This window comes from Nuphar pumila, chromosome 1, assembly GCF_984573655.1.
Source record: "Nuphar pumila chromosome 1, dmNupPumi1.hap1.1, whole genome shotgun sequence".
NCBI lineage: Eukaryota > Viridiplantae > Streptophyta > Magnoliopsida > Nymphaeales > Nymphaeaceae > Nuphar > Nuphar pumila.
This window is the reverse complement of record NC_143249.1, coordinates 1,852,354-1,870,274: the sequence shown is the minus strand read 5'-3', so window position 1 is coordinate 1,870,274 and position 17,921 is coordinate 1,852,354.

Sequence of the window (17,921 nt, the reverse complement as noted above, 5' to 3'; positions counted from 1 at the left end):
TGGGCTTCAGGCATTTTTGCTCGATTTTATGCAGTCTTCGTTGAGCGGTTTCAAAATGCATCTCCCGCCCACTTGTCGCACATTCTCTCCCAATAATCTCTCATGATAGTAATAGGGTCATGGCCCTTCCACTGTAGTGGATCATCTATTCTGCCAGATATTTTTTTTGTTGCAGTCTTCATATTGTGCAACATGTCTGCAGATCGATTGGCAGCCACCTTCTGCCACACCTTCCTTACATCATGTTCCTCCATCGTAGTCGCGAAGCGATTCGAAGCCTATATATATTTTCATAAAGTTGGTAGATATGACTATAATAAAAAATTAAATATAAAACACATTAACTATGACAAACAACCGTATACTGTGAATGAGAACCACAATCTATCTATCACCTCTTTTAGATACTCTTTCCATTGAGCGACCGGTCCTGATAGATATTGAAGAAGTGAATTCCTAATATCGCGTACTACTTCTTGTGGCTCAAACCTCGTGCTGCACATGAATTGGTACATAATAAATATCAACAAACAACAACAACAACTATGCCTTCATCCCAAAATAATTGGGGTCGACGATATAAACCAACAAAGAACATCATTCTGGGTCTTCCACATGAATCCTTCTCCTCCATTCAATATACAATATTTATAAGATATGCAATAAGTGAAAACGAAATACGTACGGTCGATTATTGATATACACTATTCGAATGTCTTCTTGTGCCAGACTGAAAAGACTATGCATCATGTGTTGGCTCCTAACTTGTATGATCAACTGGTGTAGGTGGGTCATGTACAAGCGAAACACCATCTGTAAAAAAATACATTAGAAATTCTCAGAATGCGCATTTCAACTAATCAAACATCCAATTAGTTAAATGATATACCTATCAAAGGATCCCATGAATATAAAGGTTGAGTTTTGCTACTACTGGATGAATGACCACTATAAGCTCCACGAACCATATTTTAACAAATAAAAAATGTATTGCAATACATTCAAATTGTTTCAAATCATTCACATCAATGCAATATATTTCAATACATTCAAATAATTCAAATCAAGTATTGCAATACATTCAAATCATTCAAATCATTGGAATACCTGCAAATCATTCACATCATTGCAATACATTCAAATCATGCATATCAAGTATTGTAATACATTCAAATAATTCACATCAAGTATTGCAATACATTCAAATAATTCAAATCATTCACATCAAGTATTGCAATATATTCAAATCATTCAAATCATTGGAATACCTGCAAATCATTCACATCATTGCAATACATTCAAATCATTCACATCAAGTATTGCAATACATTCAAATCATTCACATCAAGTATTACAATAATTCAAATTATTCACATCAAGTATTGCAATACATTCAAATAGAGGTTTGTATTACAAGATTTTGCTCACTAGCTTGAGAATTCTTCCTCATCACTTGCTCACTAGCTTGAGAATTCAAATAGAGGTCTGTATTACTTATGCCTAGACCAACTAGGAGGACTAGGCGGTGCCTAACCAGAGATTTTGACTACATAGATCATAATCAAATGATTCAAGAGATGGTTCCCATTAAACCAAGCATGTAGATCACATCCTTATGGTTGGATTTAAGAGAAAAGAACAAAAACCCCATGGAAATCATGGTTCACATGGTAGTTCGCATATTCTGGTGAACCTATCACACAGACACAAATATAGTCATACTCCTGTACCCCTCATTTTTAAAAATTGTTATGTCATACCCATATTTATGTGACATAAGCCAAGACCATCAATTATGATAGTGCAACCTAACTATCCAACTATTGCATTCAACCCCATGCTCTAGCCATTTTTCATACTAGATTGAAATCATAGACTCAATCAACATCCTATTTACCCAAAAAAATGGTAAAATGGTAAATTAAAACCAAACGCCCATAAAGTTCCAGACCTTTACAAGTGAACAAAAGAATTAAACATACAAATAAATTTTATCCTTGTAAAGCAAGCATATATGTGTGTGATTAGACAAATTTGACCAAGATCCATAAACATAAGTTTTACTTGTGGTTAAATGGTACAAGCCTTGTTCTTAGTCCCTTAAATAAAGAATAGAAATATAACGTTCCTAATTATATGATCTGCAAATGCTATAGCTGCTACTAAATCTCATTATGGGATTATATACACATAAATACATCATAAATGCATACACATATTTATACATATAATGTGTATGCAAATATGCCCATCCATGTACTTATGTGAGAACAAGAAAAATATCACTGCAAAGAAATACTGACTCAGATCAAGCAATATAAGTTTGTCATGGAGGGGACACAATTTTGAAATAATATCAATTACTAGTTGCGAAATAAATGAGTAAATCAACTAAAGCGATTAATAGGTCAGATTTATTTCAAGAATTAAAAAAAATACTTGCACAAGTAAGCTTACTAGGAAGAAAAGTAACTTGATAAGATAGAGAAAAAATTGGTTGCTCCTTTAATTGTTTCTGAGCAATACACTCCTTTTACACCTATTACAAAAAGAGAAACCATATCAGAATATGCACTTGTAGAAAGAGAGCAAACAGTCCATGGAAACGAAATTAAAAAACAATAATTCAATTCCCATCTTAAGAAGTAGGGGAGCGACCCCCTGCCCGAATCAAACAATGAAGCAGGGGGTCGCCCCTCTGCCAAAAAACACAAAACGCGGCAGGGGGGGCGACCCCCTGCCCGAATAAAACAACAAGCAGGTGGTCGCCCCCTGCCGGAAAAAACAAACGAGGCAAGGGGGCGACCCTCTGCCGGAAAAGCAGAGGGCAACCCCCTGCCCGAATCAAACAATGAGGCAGGGGGTCGCCCCCCTACCAAAAAACACAAAACGCGGTAGGGGGGCGACCCCCTGCAGGAAAAGCAGGGGGGCTACCCCCTGCCCGAATAAAACAACAAGGCAGGAGGTCGCGCCCCTACTGGAAAACACAAAACGCGGCAGGGGTCGCCCCCCTGCCCGAAAATACAAATGAGGCAGGGGGGCCGACCCCCTGCCGAAAAAAATAAAAAGGGCAAGTGCCCCTTTTATCGAAAAAAAAACTAAAAAGGGATTTACGTGGGAGACGTCGGGCAGTGGGCGGGGGGTGGCAGACCGAGCGGCGAACCAGGGAACGACGAGCGGCGGGCCAGGGAGTGCGTTGGGCGGCGGAGGATTGCGTCGGGCGGCAGAGGAGTGCATCGGGCGGGCGGGAGAGACGAAACATGAAAGAGGAAAAAGGGCTCTGATTAGGGATTTACGCAAAAATTAGCGACGGATTTGGTGACAGCCAAATTCCGTTGCAAAGCCATCGTAAATTTAGATAACCAGTTAGTGACAGAATATTTTTGTCGCTAACGTCATCGCTACGTAGCGACGGAAAAACGTTCATCGCTACCCGTCGCGTGTGTCGCGATATAAATCTGTCGTTGCTAAGTCATCGATAACTAGCGACAAAGGTAGCGATGAAAGTATTTCCGTCGCTAATTTCGTAAATATTACAAATCTTAGCGACAGATTAGTTTCTCTCGTTAATTCGCCGCAACTTGGCGACGGAAAAAATCTGTCGCTAATTGACAATTTTCTTGTTGTGAATATTGGAATGGGTTGACCAAGAAATAAGAGAACCCCTCAAGAATACTGCAAATCCCCCAATGGACTTACAATCATCAATGCTAACAACCCAATCAACATTTGAAAATGAAAAACTGTTAAATGAGCACACTTAGGAAGGAGCAACCTGAATTGTAACATGTGTTTTATATAATGTTGAATCCTTTTAACAGTCAACCAATGGACAGTAGTGGGTTGATGCATAAACTGGCAAACTTTGTTAACTTCAAAAGCAATATCAGGTCGAGTTAAAGTAGATATTGCAAGGCACCCACAACTTGATGATATACTGTTGGATCTTACAAGGGATCCCCCATCACAGAGAGACAACTTTAGAGAGGAAGCCATAGGAGTATTAACTGATTTTGCACTATCCAATAAGTCTAGCATGTAATTTTGATAAGTCAAATATAAGTTTGTTATGGTAATTATAGATTAAATTCCCAAAAAGTATTGCAAAGGACCCAAATCCTTAAGAGCAAACTCATCTCTTAGCTTCTAAATTATGGATTGTAAGTAGTTGTTAGAGCTTCTAGTAATAATTGTATCATCAACATGAATAAAAATATACACTAGCAGAGAATCACGGTGAAGCACAAATAAAAAGGTGTCAACTCTAAAAATAACAAAGCCAATATTGGTGAGAACTCAATCGTTGGTACCATGCTCTAGGTGCCTGTTTTAAACCATAAGGAGCTTTGTGTAATTTATACACATGGTTGGGATATTATGAATCCACAAATCCTTGTGGTTGAGAGATGTAGACTTCCTTAGATAATAACACATGCAAAAAAATATTATGAACATCAAGTTATCGTATGGACCACCCAAGAGAAAACACTGATGATGACTCTAATTGTTGGCAATTTCACTACAAGAAAATTGTTAATTAGCGACGGAAATTAGCGACGGATTTTTCCCGTCGCTACTTAGCGACAGATTAGCTAGAGATATAATCTGTCGCTAATTTGCGACGGATTAGCGAAGAAACGACTTTTATCGCTAATCTGTCGCTACTTAGCGACGGATTAGCGACTGCATGTTTTTGTCGCTACTTTTGATTACAAGAACACCATTTTAGCGACGGATTTAGAGAGGGAACTCTGTCGTCGCTAATCCGTCGCTAATTAGCGACGGCTTAGCGACAGAATATATTCCGTCGCTTTTTTGGTATTTGGGTTTCGCGACGGCTTAGCGACGAAATTTTTCCGTCGCTAAGCCGTCGCTAAATGTCGCGTAAATCCCTAATCCCATCCCTCTTTCTCTTTTCCCTGTTTTGCTGTATTGCTCCCTCCCGCCGCCCGTCGGCTCTCGCCACCGTCCGGCCACCGCCGCTCGCCAGCCGCCGCTCCCCGTCCACCGCTCGCCAGCTGCCGCTCCCCGTCAACCTCCCGCCACCGTCCGGCGAAGCGCAGGTATTCTTCTTCTTCTTCTTCTTCTTCTTCTTCTTCTTCTAAACGCAGGGGGTACGCCCCTTCCCTGCCAGAAACGGAGGGGGTTTAACCCCCTGCCGTGCTTTCCGGCAGGGGGGGTCGACCCCCTGCGTTTCCGGCAAGGGGGGTCGACCCCCTGTCGGAAAGGCATGGGGGGTCGACCCCCTGCCGAAAACGCATGGGGGGTCGACCCCCCTGCCGTAAAGGCACGGCAGGGGGTCAACCCCCCATGCCGGAACTGCCTTTCCGGCAGGGGGTTTAACCCCCTTCCCTGCCGGAAAGGCAGGGGGTTTAACCCCCTGCCGTGCTTTCCGGCAGGGGGGGTCGACCCCCTGCGTTATGCTGCCTAAGTGACTTGTCAAAAAAAAATTTTCTGTTTTTGAATGCCTATGCCGCCTATATGAATCGTTTGAAAAATAAAATCTGTAGTAGGAATAACATGCTGCCGATGTGTATTGCTTTTGAAAAAAACAATCTGTTATGAGATATATTATGCTGTCTATGTGAATTGATTTCAAAAAAATCTGTTTTTTAATGCATATGCTGCCTATGTAAATCAGTTTGAAAAAAAAATCTTTAGTAGGAATACTATGTTGCCTATGTGTTTGTTTTTAGAAAAAAAATTTGTTATGAGATACCTACGTTGCCTATGTGATCTGTTTTGAAAAGAATTTTTGTTATGGATACCTATGCTGCCCATGTGATCTCTTTTTAAAAAAAAAAAAAGTTATTATGTGGTCCCTATGTTGTCCATGTGATTAGCTTGAAAAAAAATTTGTAATATGTGTATATAAGATGTCCATATGGTTTTAAGTGTAGTTTGCATATATGTTGTTCATATGGATTTTAAGTTGAAATTTTTTTTGTAATGTATATATACAAGTTGTCCATGTTGTTCAATTTGTTAGTTTGTTAATGTCTACTGGTAGTTAGTTTTACTTCAATTTGTTTTCTTGAAATCTGGTTAGTTAGAGTATTTCAATCTATTAGTCTTTTATAATTATATTTTTCTTAGATAGATTGGTATTTAATGTTCTCACAATCAGTTAGTTAGATTAGGGCTATTTGAATTCTTTATGATAGTGGTGGTTAAACGGAGTTCACATCTTTTCTAGTAAACTAATTGATTGATTTACTATTCCTTTGCTAAGTAGTTCAGATTAGAAATTGTCTATGACTTTATGTTAGTCGACTGGTTCAACATGTTATAGCTGGTTTGTTAAATTAGCATCTTCTAGTTAGATTTGGCTTAACATATATACTATTTTTCTTTTCTCTTCTTTCAATTAGTTAGAGTTGTTTTAATTTGTTTTAATTTTTTTAGTTAGTGTTTCATCTTGTTTCATGATTAGTTAGTTTGTTACTTAATTTGTTTTGTTTTTGTGCAGATTTTTCAACGGAACCAACTCGTGCTCGGCCACCTGTGGTAAGTAAATGACAAAAACAATGCAAATCGGGTAAATACCCGTGGTGAGTAAGTGATGCAAACGTATCACATGTTATTTAATTTATTGAATGCAGCACTTTATTGTTCACACACTCACTTAGTTGTTGATATCTAGGACTGCTTTGTTGGAGTTCGGAGATCATGCTGAGCATGATTTTAATGTAGAAATATGGAAGTGTTCTTATTTTTGGAGTACGGAGTCCATGCTAAGCATGATAGTAGTTAATGAGATATTGAAGTGTGTTTGCTGCAGGTACATGTTTGCCATTTATTTGATATGAATGATTATGATGTATTGCAATGTTTGATGTAATTGTATCAATGTTTGCATGTAGTTACTTTCAATTTGATTTTGACTTCCATGTGAAATTTTATAATAAAAGCATGCTTCAAATGATTGTATCATGTCATTAATAGTTTGCACATGAAAATATTAAGTTATCAATGCATGCATCAAAATTCTTGTTATTGTTTGACATAGTATATTGTATGATAAATTTGATATTTTCTTCATCGTCGCATTCTGATTCTTTTTTTCTTAATTCGTTAGGATACTATTCGTAACATCATACGACAGAATGACTGCAAACCGTGAATGGATGTACCGTAGGATAGTGGACAATGAGTTATCGCATGAATATATGGATGGTGTCGATAGTTTTATTGAATTTGCAACGGCGAGTGTCAGTACGGTAGATCCCACAAGTCAGATTAGGTGTCCCTGCAAGATTTGTAAGAATAATCGATTTGTAGAACCTCATGGCGTTAGACATCACCTATACAGGAAGGGTTTTGTGAGTGATTATCAGAACTGGGCGTTTCATGGAGAAGAATTTAGAAACGATTTTGATGCACGGGTGAATGTGGTGCACGATAATCCATATACGAATTTGATATTTGATGCTGCAGGAACAGAACTGGGTTCTGCTATGAGTTCTAGTGATGTAAGAACTGGCGTAGATGAAGAATCACCAAACGATGCAGCTAGTAGATTTTATGATTTACTTAAAGATGCTGATGAGCCACTTTGGAACGGTTGTGAGAGTCACACTATCTTGTCTGCAGTTCTTCAACTAATGAATTTGAAGTCCGAGTATAATTTGAGTCAATCATGTTTTGACCGTTTGTGCATGATTGTGAAGAGTATGTTGCCTAAAGATGATGTCTGTGACTTCGCTTATGGTCACGATGTTGCGCATGATATGCATGTCATATCTCCATTGGCTGATGAAACATTCATAGAGGAATGTGATCCAAATGATATACCAAGTGGATGGGCAAACAATGAAGAAGAAGAAGAAGAAGAAGAAGAAGAAGAAGAAGAAGAAGAAGAAAGTCAAACTAGTGACGAGGAAGAATTCTCAAGCTAGTGAGCAAAATCTTATACTAGAAACCTCTATTTAAATGCATTGTAATACTTGATGTGAGTTGTATTGCAATACTTGGTGTGAATGATTAAAAATTTTATTTCAATGTATTGTAATACTTGATACGAATGATTCGAATGCATTGTAATACTTGATGTGAATGATTTCAATTATCTGAATGTATTATAATTTATGCAATTAACGAATGATTTGAATTAGTGCAATACTTGATGTCAATGATTTGAATTATTTGAATGCATTGCAATGCTTGATGTGAATGACTTGAATGCATTGTAATACTTGATGTGAATTATTTGAATGTATTGTATGACATATGTTATTTGTTAGAATATGGTTCGTGGAGGTTATAGTGGTCGCTCATCCAGTAGTAGCCAAACTCAGCCTTCATCTTCACGGGCTCCTGTGATAGGTATATCATATAACTAATTAGATGCTTGATTAGTTCAAATGCACATTCTGAGAATTTCTAATGTATTTTTTTACAGATGATGTTGCGCCTGTACACGACCCACCTACACCAGTTGATCACACAAGTCAACAGCCAACACAGGAAACAGGGTCTTCTCAGGCTGGCACAAGAAGACTCATTCGAATAGTGTATATCGATAATCGACCGTAAGTATTTTGTTTTCAATTATTGCATATCTTTTAAATATTTTATATTGATATTTACTGTGTAACAATTCATGTGCAGCACGAGGTTTGAGCCACAAGAAGTAGTACGGGAGATTAGGAATTCACTTCTTCAACATCTACCAGGACCAGTTGCTCAATGGAAAGAGTACCCAAATGAGGTATTAGACAGATTGTGGTCCTCATTCATGGTATACAGTTGTTCCTCATAGTTAATGTGTTTCATATTTAATTTATTTAAGCAATGTCTACTAACTTTCTGAAAATATTTGTAGGCTTCGAATCGCTTTGCAACTACGGTGGAAGAAAATGATGCAAGGAAGGTGTGGCAGAAGGTGGCTGCCAATCGATTTGCAGACATGCTGCACACTATGAAGACTGCAGCAAAAAAAGCATCTGGCGTAGTAGATGATCCATTATTGTGGAAGGGCCATGGTCCTATTACTATCAGGAGAGATTACTGGGATGAAATGTGCGATATGTGGGCGGGAGATGCATTTAAAAATCGCTCTGCGAAGGCTTCACAAAATCGATCGAAGATGCCCGAAGCCCATCTACACACAGGTGGATCTAAGACATTTGGGAGCCACCTAAAGAAAATGGTAACTCATCAATATATAATATTAATTTTATAAGTATAGTTGCAAATTTGTGTACTAAATCTTTTATCATTTAACTTCGTAGGAAGCAGAAAAAGGAGGCAGTGTACCATATAAGGATGTGTTTGTAGAAACACATAAACGGAAGACCACGGGAGTCTTCGTATCAGAGAAGGCGAGAACGACAACGGTATGTATTAATTCTATTAATAATCATTGCAATATATATGCAAGTCATCATAATGTTATCATTAATTATTAATGAATACTTTAAACATTATTTTGTAGGAGGCATATGAGCAACAAATGGTAGAGCGATATGGTGAAGACGCTACTCAGCATCCATCATTTGATCCTACAGCATGGGTGACTGCAGCAGGTGAACCCAAAAAAGGTCGCGTGTTCGGGTTTGGGAGTAATATGAACACTTCACCAGTTATTGGTTCTTCCAGTTACAGCTCACCAACTTCTTGCGCCGACATAAGCTCCAAGCAGCCGACTATTCTTTCCGGTGATGATGTACGCGAGATCATTAATGAATCACTGAATAACTACTTCCAATACACCGTCGCCCCCTTTCTCCGAAATGAGATCAAGGCCGCTGTTCAGGATAGGGGATCTTCGATTCCAGGTCCCTCTCAGGTATAATCACATATATAGTTTTTTTGACTATCTTAAAGCACATCTGAGCATGGTAGAATCACATATAGAGTTTTTCTAGATGCCTTAGAACACATATGAACATGTTATAATCACATATTCAATTTTTTTACTGCCTTAGCACACATATGAGCATGATAGAATCACATATAAAGTTGCTTTGCCTGCCTTAGAGCACATATGAGCATGCTATATTCACATATTCAATTTTTTTACTGCCTTAGCACACATACGAGCATGATCGAATCACATATATACTTTTTTGCCTGCCTTAAAGCACATCTGAGCATGGTAGAATCACATATAGAGTTTTTTTATATGCCTTAGAACACATATGAACATGCTATAATCACATATTCAATTTTTTGACTGCCTTAGCACACATATGAGCATGATAGAATCACATATATATATATATTTAACTTTTTGTCTGTCTTAGAGCACATATGAGCATGATAGAATCACATATAAAGTTTTTTTGATTGCATTAGAACACATATGAGCATGCTATAATCACATATTCAGTTTTTTGACTGCCTAAGAACACATATGAGCATATTATAATCACATATTCTGTTTTTTGACTGCCTTAGCACACATATGAGCATGCTATAATAACATATAGAGTTTTTTAACTGCCTTAGAACACATATGAACATGTTATATATCATTTATGATAGAATCACATATAAAATTTTTGGCTTTGCCTGCCTTAGAGCACATATGAGCATGCTATATTCACATATTCAATTTTTTTACTGCCTTAGCACACATACGAGCATGATCGAATCACATATATAGTTTTTTGCCTGCCTTAAAGCACATCTGAGCATGGTAGAATCACATATAGAGTTTTTTTAGATGCCTTAGAACACATATGAACATGCTATAATCACATATTCAATTTTTTGACTGCCTTAGCACACATATGAGCATGATAGAATCACATATAGAGTTTTTTTATTGCCTTAGATCACACATGAGCACATGATAGAATCACATATAGTGTGTAATTTATTTCATTATATTTTGTTTATCAATACTGACTGTTCTTTTCTTGTGTAGGCTGCTAGCGATAATCAGGGTAGTGGAGCTGAAGGGACAGATAAAGACAATGAACAAGAAGACGCACAAAATCTTGGCGATGATTAGAGGACTTTGTTGAAGAAGTTCTATTTTTTTTATTTTTCCTAATTGTAATTGTTGAATTGTAAATAATTAAACTTCTTAGTTTTAAGGTGGAACGATTAATTATTATAGATACTTGTTATATGAATTTTTTTGTGTGGTTTGTTTTTTATTTACAGGAAATATAAATTGTACAGGAAATATAAATTGTACAGTTCTCCGTAATTAATTTTTAAATAATTTTTTTTTGATTTTTTTTCGTTTTTGCGACGGATTAGCGACGGATGATTCCGTCGCTATTCATATTAATCTAGCGACGGCTTAGCGACGGAATTAAATCCGTCGCCACGCCGTGGTCGCCGTTTAGTACCGGCGGATTGGCGACGGAATATAGCGCTCGTTATTCCGTCGCAATTAGCGACGGACTTGGCGACGGAATTATTCCGTCGCCAGTTAGCGTCGAAATATTCGCGACGTAAGCATACTGTCGCCGCGTTGTCGCTAATCCGTCGCTAACATGGTTAGCGACGGATTAGCGACGGATTAGCGACGGAAGGTGGTCGTCGCTAATCTACTGCTTTGTTGTAGTGTTTGACTACTGGGCTAAAGGTTTCAAAGTAATCAATGCCCTCTTCTTGATTGTAACCTTTTGCCACATGACGAGCTTTATATCTTCTCAACGTGCTATCAGCTCATCTCTTAATCTTATAAATCCATTTGCAACCAATGACATTAGCATTAGGTTGAGGGGAAACAAGACTTTATGTTGGCTACTATAACAACAAAAAAACACATTGTGTGCTTCAAAAATCCAGTTTATCATGATTATAAAGGTGAAGGCAGAGATAACAAGCAAATCCAAAAGTTTTAAGAAATTTATAATCAGGTGTATAATGAAATAAATTTTGGAATGGAAACTTTTTATCGATCACACTGGGTAGTAGTCTATTAATAATGTAGACTGCAGTCATAAATGCATAGTCCCAAAAATTTTGGGGTAACCCAACTTGAGCTAGAAGGGTGAGGCTAATATCAACAATATGTTTGTGTTTCTGTTCCACACAATGTCTGTTTCTTAATGTGTGTGTGGATAGGTAATATGATGATCAATGCCACAAGATTTTAAATAGGCAGTCAGAGGTCTATGTTCTCCTCCCCAATCAGTTTGGAGGGATTTGATCTGACAGCTAAGTTTATTTTCAACCAATTTTTGAAAGTTTTGAAACACAAAAGACTTGAGATTTTCTTTCAAGAGCATATAACCAAGTAAACCTAGAGAAAGCATCCACAAAACTCATATAATATAAATATCTTCTACCACTATAAACAGAGGCAGGTCCCCAAACATCAAAATAAACTAGTTAAAGAGGTATTTTTAGCTCTATGCATGAAACAGTCAATGGATGAATTGTGACTTTTACTCTTTTGACAGGCCTCACACAAAGAGTTAGCATTATTATGCATGAACCCCAAATTATGGTTATGCAAAATCTGACTAACAATACAAAATGATAGATGCCCAAAACGTTTGTGTCACTGATCAAGAGATGCTCATTTTCCAACATATGGTGATGCAGGAATATTTCTCACTCTCTAATCTGCCCTAGAGATCTAATTTGTAGAGCCCATGTTCATTGCTACCAGTATTGCTTTTCCTATTTTGACATCGTTCACAAAACACCAATCATGATGAAACTTAAGAAAAACATCATTGTCTTTAGTAAATTTTAAACATATAACATGTTTTTTGTAATAGGGACATGAAGAATATCACTAAGCAGAAATTTAGAGTCAGAAGAACCAAAGACATAGTTACTGATATAATGAATCTTCCAAGTGTAAGCCATTACCAATTTTAATATGATCATGTCCCCGGTATTCTCACTACAAAGAAAGACTTTTTAAATCTATTGTAACATAGTGTGTCGCTCTAAAGTTCGGGAACCAAGCTCCATCATCTATTGGGTTCTTTATGGTGGCATTATAAGCTTCAGGAGTGATATCTTTTTGTATTTTAAATACTCTGCATTGCAAAGCTCCATGTCCCAGCTTTCTTTATGCTTGACATGTAGTACGTCAATTTGCTACTATGTGGCCTTGATTAGCACACGAGTGACAAATTATGGGATTATTGAAATTTTCTTTATTCTGATTAGATCTATCATATTGTTGCCCTCCACCTTTTTCTATGAAAGAGTTATATTGACCCTCACGATTTTCAGGTGTCTGAGTAAAGATTACTTTGACAAAAAATAAGATTGGTCATAAGAAGTTCTTGATCCTTCTATTCATCTATATGTGCCTCATGCACCAAAAGCATTCCTAATAAATCATCAGGGGAAAATGGATCCTCATGACTATTTAAAATGTTCTTAAAGAACCATACTCACTCATTGGAAGACCAGAAAGAATATGCATAGTAAGATCTTTATTAGAAATTGGCTTTCTAGCCATAGTCAGTTGATGGGTTATACTTTTAGCCTTATGAAAATAATTTGTAATATTGTCTATCCTCTTTTTCAAATTATGTAGTTGGGACTTGAGTTGTTGAACACGAGTCCTAGAATGTGTAGCATATAATTTTCTCGGTGTGTTTCACATACTGTATAATGTGGTCAAGCACATAACTTGACAATGTATTGTGTCTATCAATGACGACATGATCTAACTTAGCAAAAGTTGATTAATCCTTTTTCAATTCTCAAATACCGAATTCTTTCTAGCGGCTTTATTAGGCTCTATGATAACCATGTCTAGACGGGGTTTTGAACCCATTAAATTGTAACTTTTCAATAATGGGATAATTGAGACCCACAATAAAAAATTGTCTATAGACAATTTCACTTATAGAAAGTGTTGTAGGCTTATTGAAATATGAATAAAAGAGGAAAGAGTATTGAAACATGATGTAGAGCAGTTGTTTTCAACCATCCTGAACAATGCAACAAAAGAGAGGCATGAGAGTTACCGAGAACCACAATGATGAAGAGAGATACTCACATGCCCCCACATAAGAATGATAAGCTCTAATACCATGAAAGAGAACATTCAGCAATCATATAAGACAAGATTTTAACGTGGTTCGATCCAGGAAACTCTCTCTCTCTCTCTCTCTCTCTCTCTCTCTCTCTCTCTCTCTTTCTCTCTTTGCACAACTCAGATGAGAGGTTACATTGCACCATTGCTTATAACAGGGTTACACGCACATTACAGGGAGTCCCATACACACCAAGGGTCTCTTGATTTACATTAACAAAGTCTCTCTCAATTACAAATACATCTTGATTAAAGGACTCTAAATCATCTTCAACTTGCTTGAGCTTAATTGATTTGTAGGGCTCTTATCTTCTTGAAGTGTTCTGAATAGGACTTTTCAGGAGGGAGGCCTACCTGTTAATCATTTGGATTTGAACTCTCCCTGTTGTCTATCCTTGCAGGTGGACAACCTGAGTGGCTCCCTTTAAGTCTGGATTTGCGTTTGGTGGATCTGGTTGAACCTGATCCACCGATTCCTTAACACAAATCCACCATTTCCAAATACATGGTCATTTCACGGATGCGAGTAGATCCTTGGGAAAATGTATTAGCTGGCAAAAAGAAGGAGATTGCACCATCATCGTTAATCAGGCCAAAACATGCTTGATATTTTCCTGGAAAAAACGGCAAAACCAAAGCAAGTGTAACGCAGTCGCTGAATCACCACAGCAGAGTGGACAACTACCGGCAAGCTGGACCCCGATTTTCTGATGTCTGTCCTGGGAGTTTATCTTTCCAGCGACGAGCACAACTTTTCCCTGGGCAACGGACCTCTAGACCAGATCACCTGACGAGGGAAGAAGTCCATGTGCTTTTTTTACAAGCCAGCTTGTGGCTCAGCTCATAATTAAGCTTGGCTCATCCAGTCAAGCCCAAACTGAGTTAAATGATAGACCAACCGAGCTTGAACCAGATGGGTTCAGCTCGTTTACCAGCCCTACCCACAATGCTCTTATAGACCTGTTGCCGTCACAAGGAGAATCAAATTCGTGATGTCCAGGCTTCTGAGAAGCTCGCCCTAACCAACTGGGCAACCCCAAGGGGGCTGATTGACAAAGGTGTTATGTTTTATTTTTCACGTAGTTTCCAGTCAGCAAGTCCGGGATAGTCATCCATCATGAGAAAAAGAAGTCTGGATTAGCCTAGTGAATCCATGTTCTGCATGAATCACCACTGTTTTCAGAAAAAGTTCAAGGCTCTGTTTGGGAAGGGAGATGGTACTTAGAGAAGGTTAAATTACCACCTACGGCCACAGGTGCCTTTTGAGAGATGAGAAGAGTGTTGAAAGTGAAGGGGGTGGAGATTGGCCATTTTTCTACTACATCCTCACAAGGATGTAGTTGACAACTCCAGTATTCCGTTTTCTTCTCCACTCCCATCAACCCCCTCAATTCCTCTTCACCACCGGCTCCCAAACATAGCCCAAATGTGAAATCAAAATCATCAATCATGGAACAAACAGAGGTGCAAGTTTGATGTTATTCGCTGCCTTCTACAATTGGCAAACACGGAAAACACGCATCATAAAGCCATCTCTTGAATATTAAAAAATCAAGGCTTTTTAAAAAAAAACTAATGTTGTCAATTTATACCTTCTTATTTGTTTTTTTGTTTTTTTTTTTTTTTTATGATGAGAAACCCACGCCGATGGGCCCCACGACCACCCTGCCTCACCTTCTTCTTCTTCTTTTGATAGTTAAGCTGCGGTTAGGCAGACCCTCACCAGTCATACAAGGTTCCCTTGGGTTTTGAACTTGCAACGTCCCAACACAAGTTAACGTGTACTAACAGCCCCTACCAAACAGGCGGAGCCCCGTTGGTTTACCTTCTTATTTGTTGTGCTTGTGGAAAGGCGAAAGAAAACTATTCGAATGCCAACTTTATGAGTGGAGTCATTGTATCCACAAAATTTTATATATTTCCGTTGGAAGGGACATGAAGTCTAAAAAATATGTATTAAACTAAGTCAACTATGTACCTGGTCTTTAACGTATTCAATCAGAAGCGTGGCGAGTCACATGGGGCAAGGGGTAAGCCCATAGAGTTTTTTTTTTTTAAAGGAAGCCCATTGAGCTTTACTCTGCCAGGAGCCAGTGAGGCTAAGTCTCTGAACATGGGGGTATCAAAAAAACATCTTGATATTTCATTAAGAGAGAGAGAGAGAGAGAGAGAGTCAACTAGAATAGTGGATATAAGGATACGCTCCCAACAAAGGATTTTATCAGTTAAAAGCAATCTCTGCGTGAAACACAACCGCATCCAAAAAAGGCCAAGGGCCCCTCGATGTCAATGTAAAAATCCCAATGATACACTTGGAATTCCCACATTTAAGCAGGTGTTTAATTAGCTGGAATCTTAAATCACCGATTGTGAGATCTTAAAACCACAGAGTGAAGAGCCCATCCACACTGCCCGGCACTAAAGTCCTTTCATCCGGGGTCTTCAGGAGCTCAATATGAAGTTTCCAGATCCCTCACCGGTAAAAACTCTTGCAAAGGCATATAGAAAGAGTTTGCAGTTAACGAGCTTAAGGTAACAGGTTATGCTTGGAACCATGATGAGAACACATCAATGACAGCAAGGTATTTTCATAATAATAGGCAGTTGGACACCGAGTTATTAATTGAATTCGCCATTTAGAAGTAGATAATGAGTTGAGGGCCTCTGGGAATGACATGGAAAACATTCAAAAGGGGCAAAAAAATCTGTAGTGGAGGCATTCAAGGATGTTATTGGACAGTGGCCTTATGGATGTTTTTGGCCAGTTAATGGAAGATGAAAGGGATCTAACGAGCAAATTAAGCCTTTCAAAATAGATTCACGGTCACGATTTCTTGAAACTAGATTCATGGCTATTCGAAACCACAATGTCCATAGTTTTCGTCAGCTTTAAAGTGCCCAGCTGTTTGCTTGGAAGGAGCAAGCATTGAAAATGTGCACTAACAAAATCCCAGTACCCCATGCTCAAGTCGGTCTAACCTTTACCTATTGTCTATCACATTCAATCCATAGTTTTGAACTTGACGGGGCTAGGTAAAGTTAAGAAAAATCATTGCAATTGGCCTTTTTGTGGCACATTTAACAGGGAAAGGATAATTCAAAAAATGATATAATATTGTGAGAATTAATAGTTTTACTTTAAAACAAGTTAAAAGGATGAATGCTACAGGATATAAGAAGTGTGTCGAAAAAGAATTAGAGATTAGGAGATATTTGTTCATCGACAAGCAATAATCTTTTTTTTTACCTATTAACTATTTGAGAAACATATTAAACCACTTGATGTGTCAAAGTTATTGAATCTTGTGTTTGTGAAAGTTAAATTTGGTTCAATTGCAAGTTTCCAATTGTTAGCATGAGATCAAGTGCGTTGAGGAAGCAAATAGGAAATCTTGAACTTTCACCCAAGGCATTGTCAAGGTCTTCAACAACAATAACAGCTAAAAATAACCAACTAAATTCACCTATATATATGGGCGTGCGTGACTGTAAATGTGTTTGGAACAGCTACATTGTCAAGCCTAAATGTAGTTCATAGAATCTGATGTTGGAACAGAATAATGCATACAATATGACAGGATATGTTCTTTCAATGAATAACTGGATATATATATATATATATAGTGAAATGGATCCATACTAAACCGAAGCTACAGCACGCTGACCGTCCATCATGGGTGTTGATGGAAGGTTAGCGCTTAAAAAAAATCGCATTGAAATCCCTTTACTGGCACACTAAAAGCACCAGTAAAGGTCCCCTTAAAGATCTGGGACCTTTATTGAAGCTTTTAGTATGCCACTAAAGACCTTTTTCAAAAATGTGCTCAGCTTTTAGCGGCGCACAAAAAGCCACAGTAAATGTCTCAAACCTTTAGTGGGACTTTTAATGGCGCTTTTAGTTTGCCACTAAAGGTCTTTTGCCCAAAAATCATATTTTGATGTGATTTTT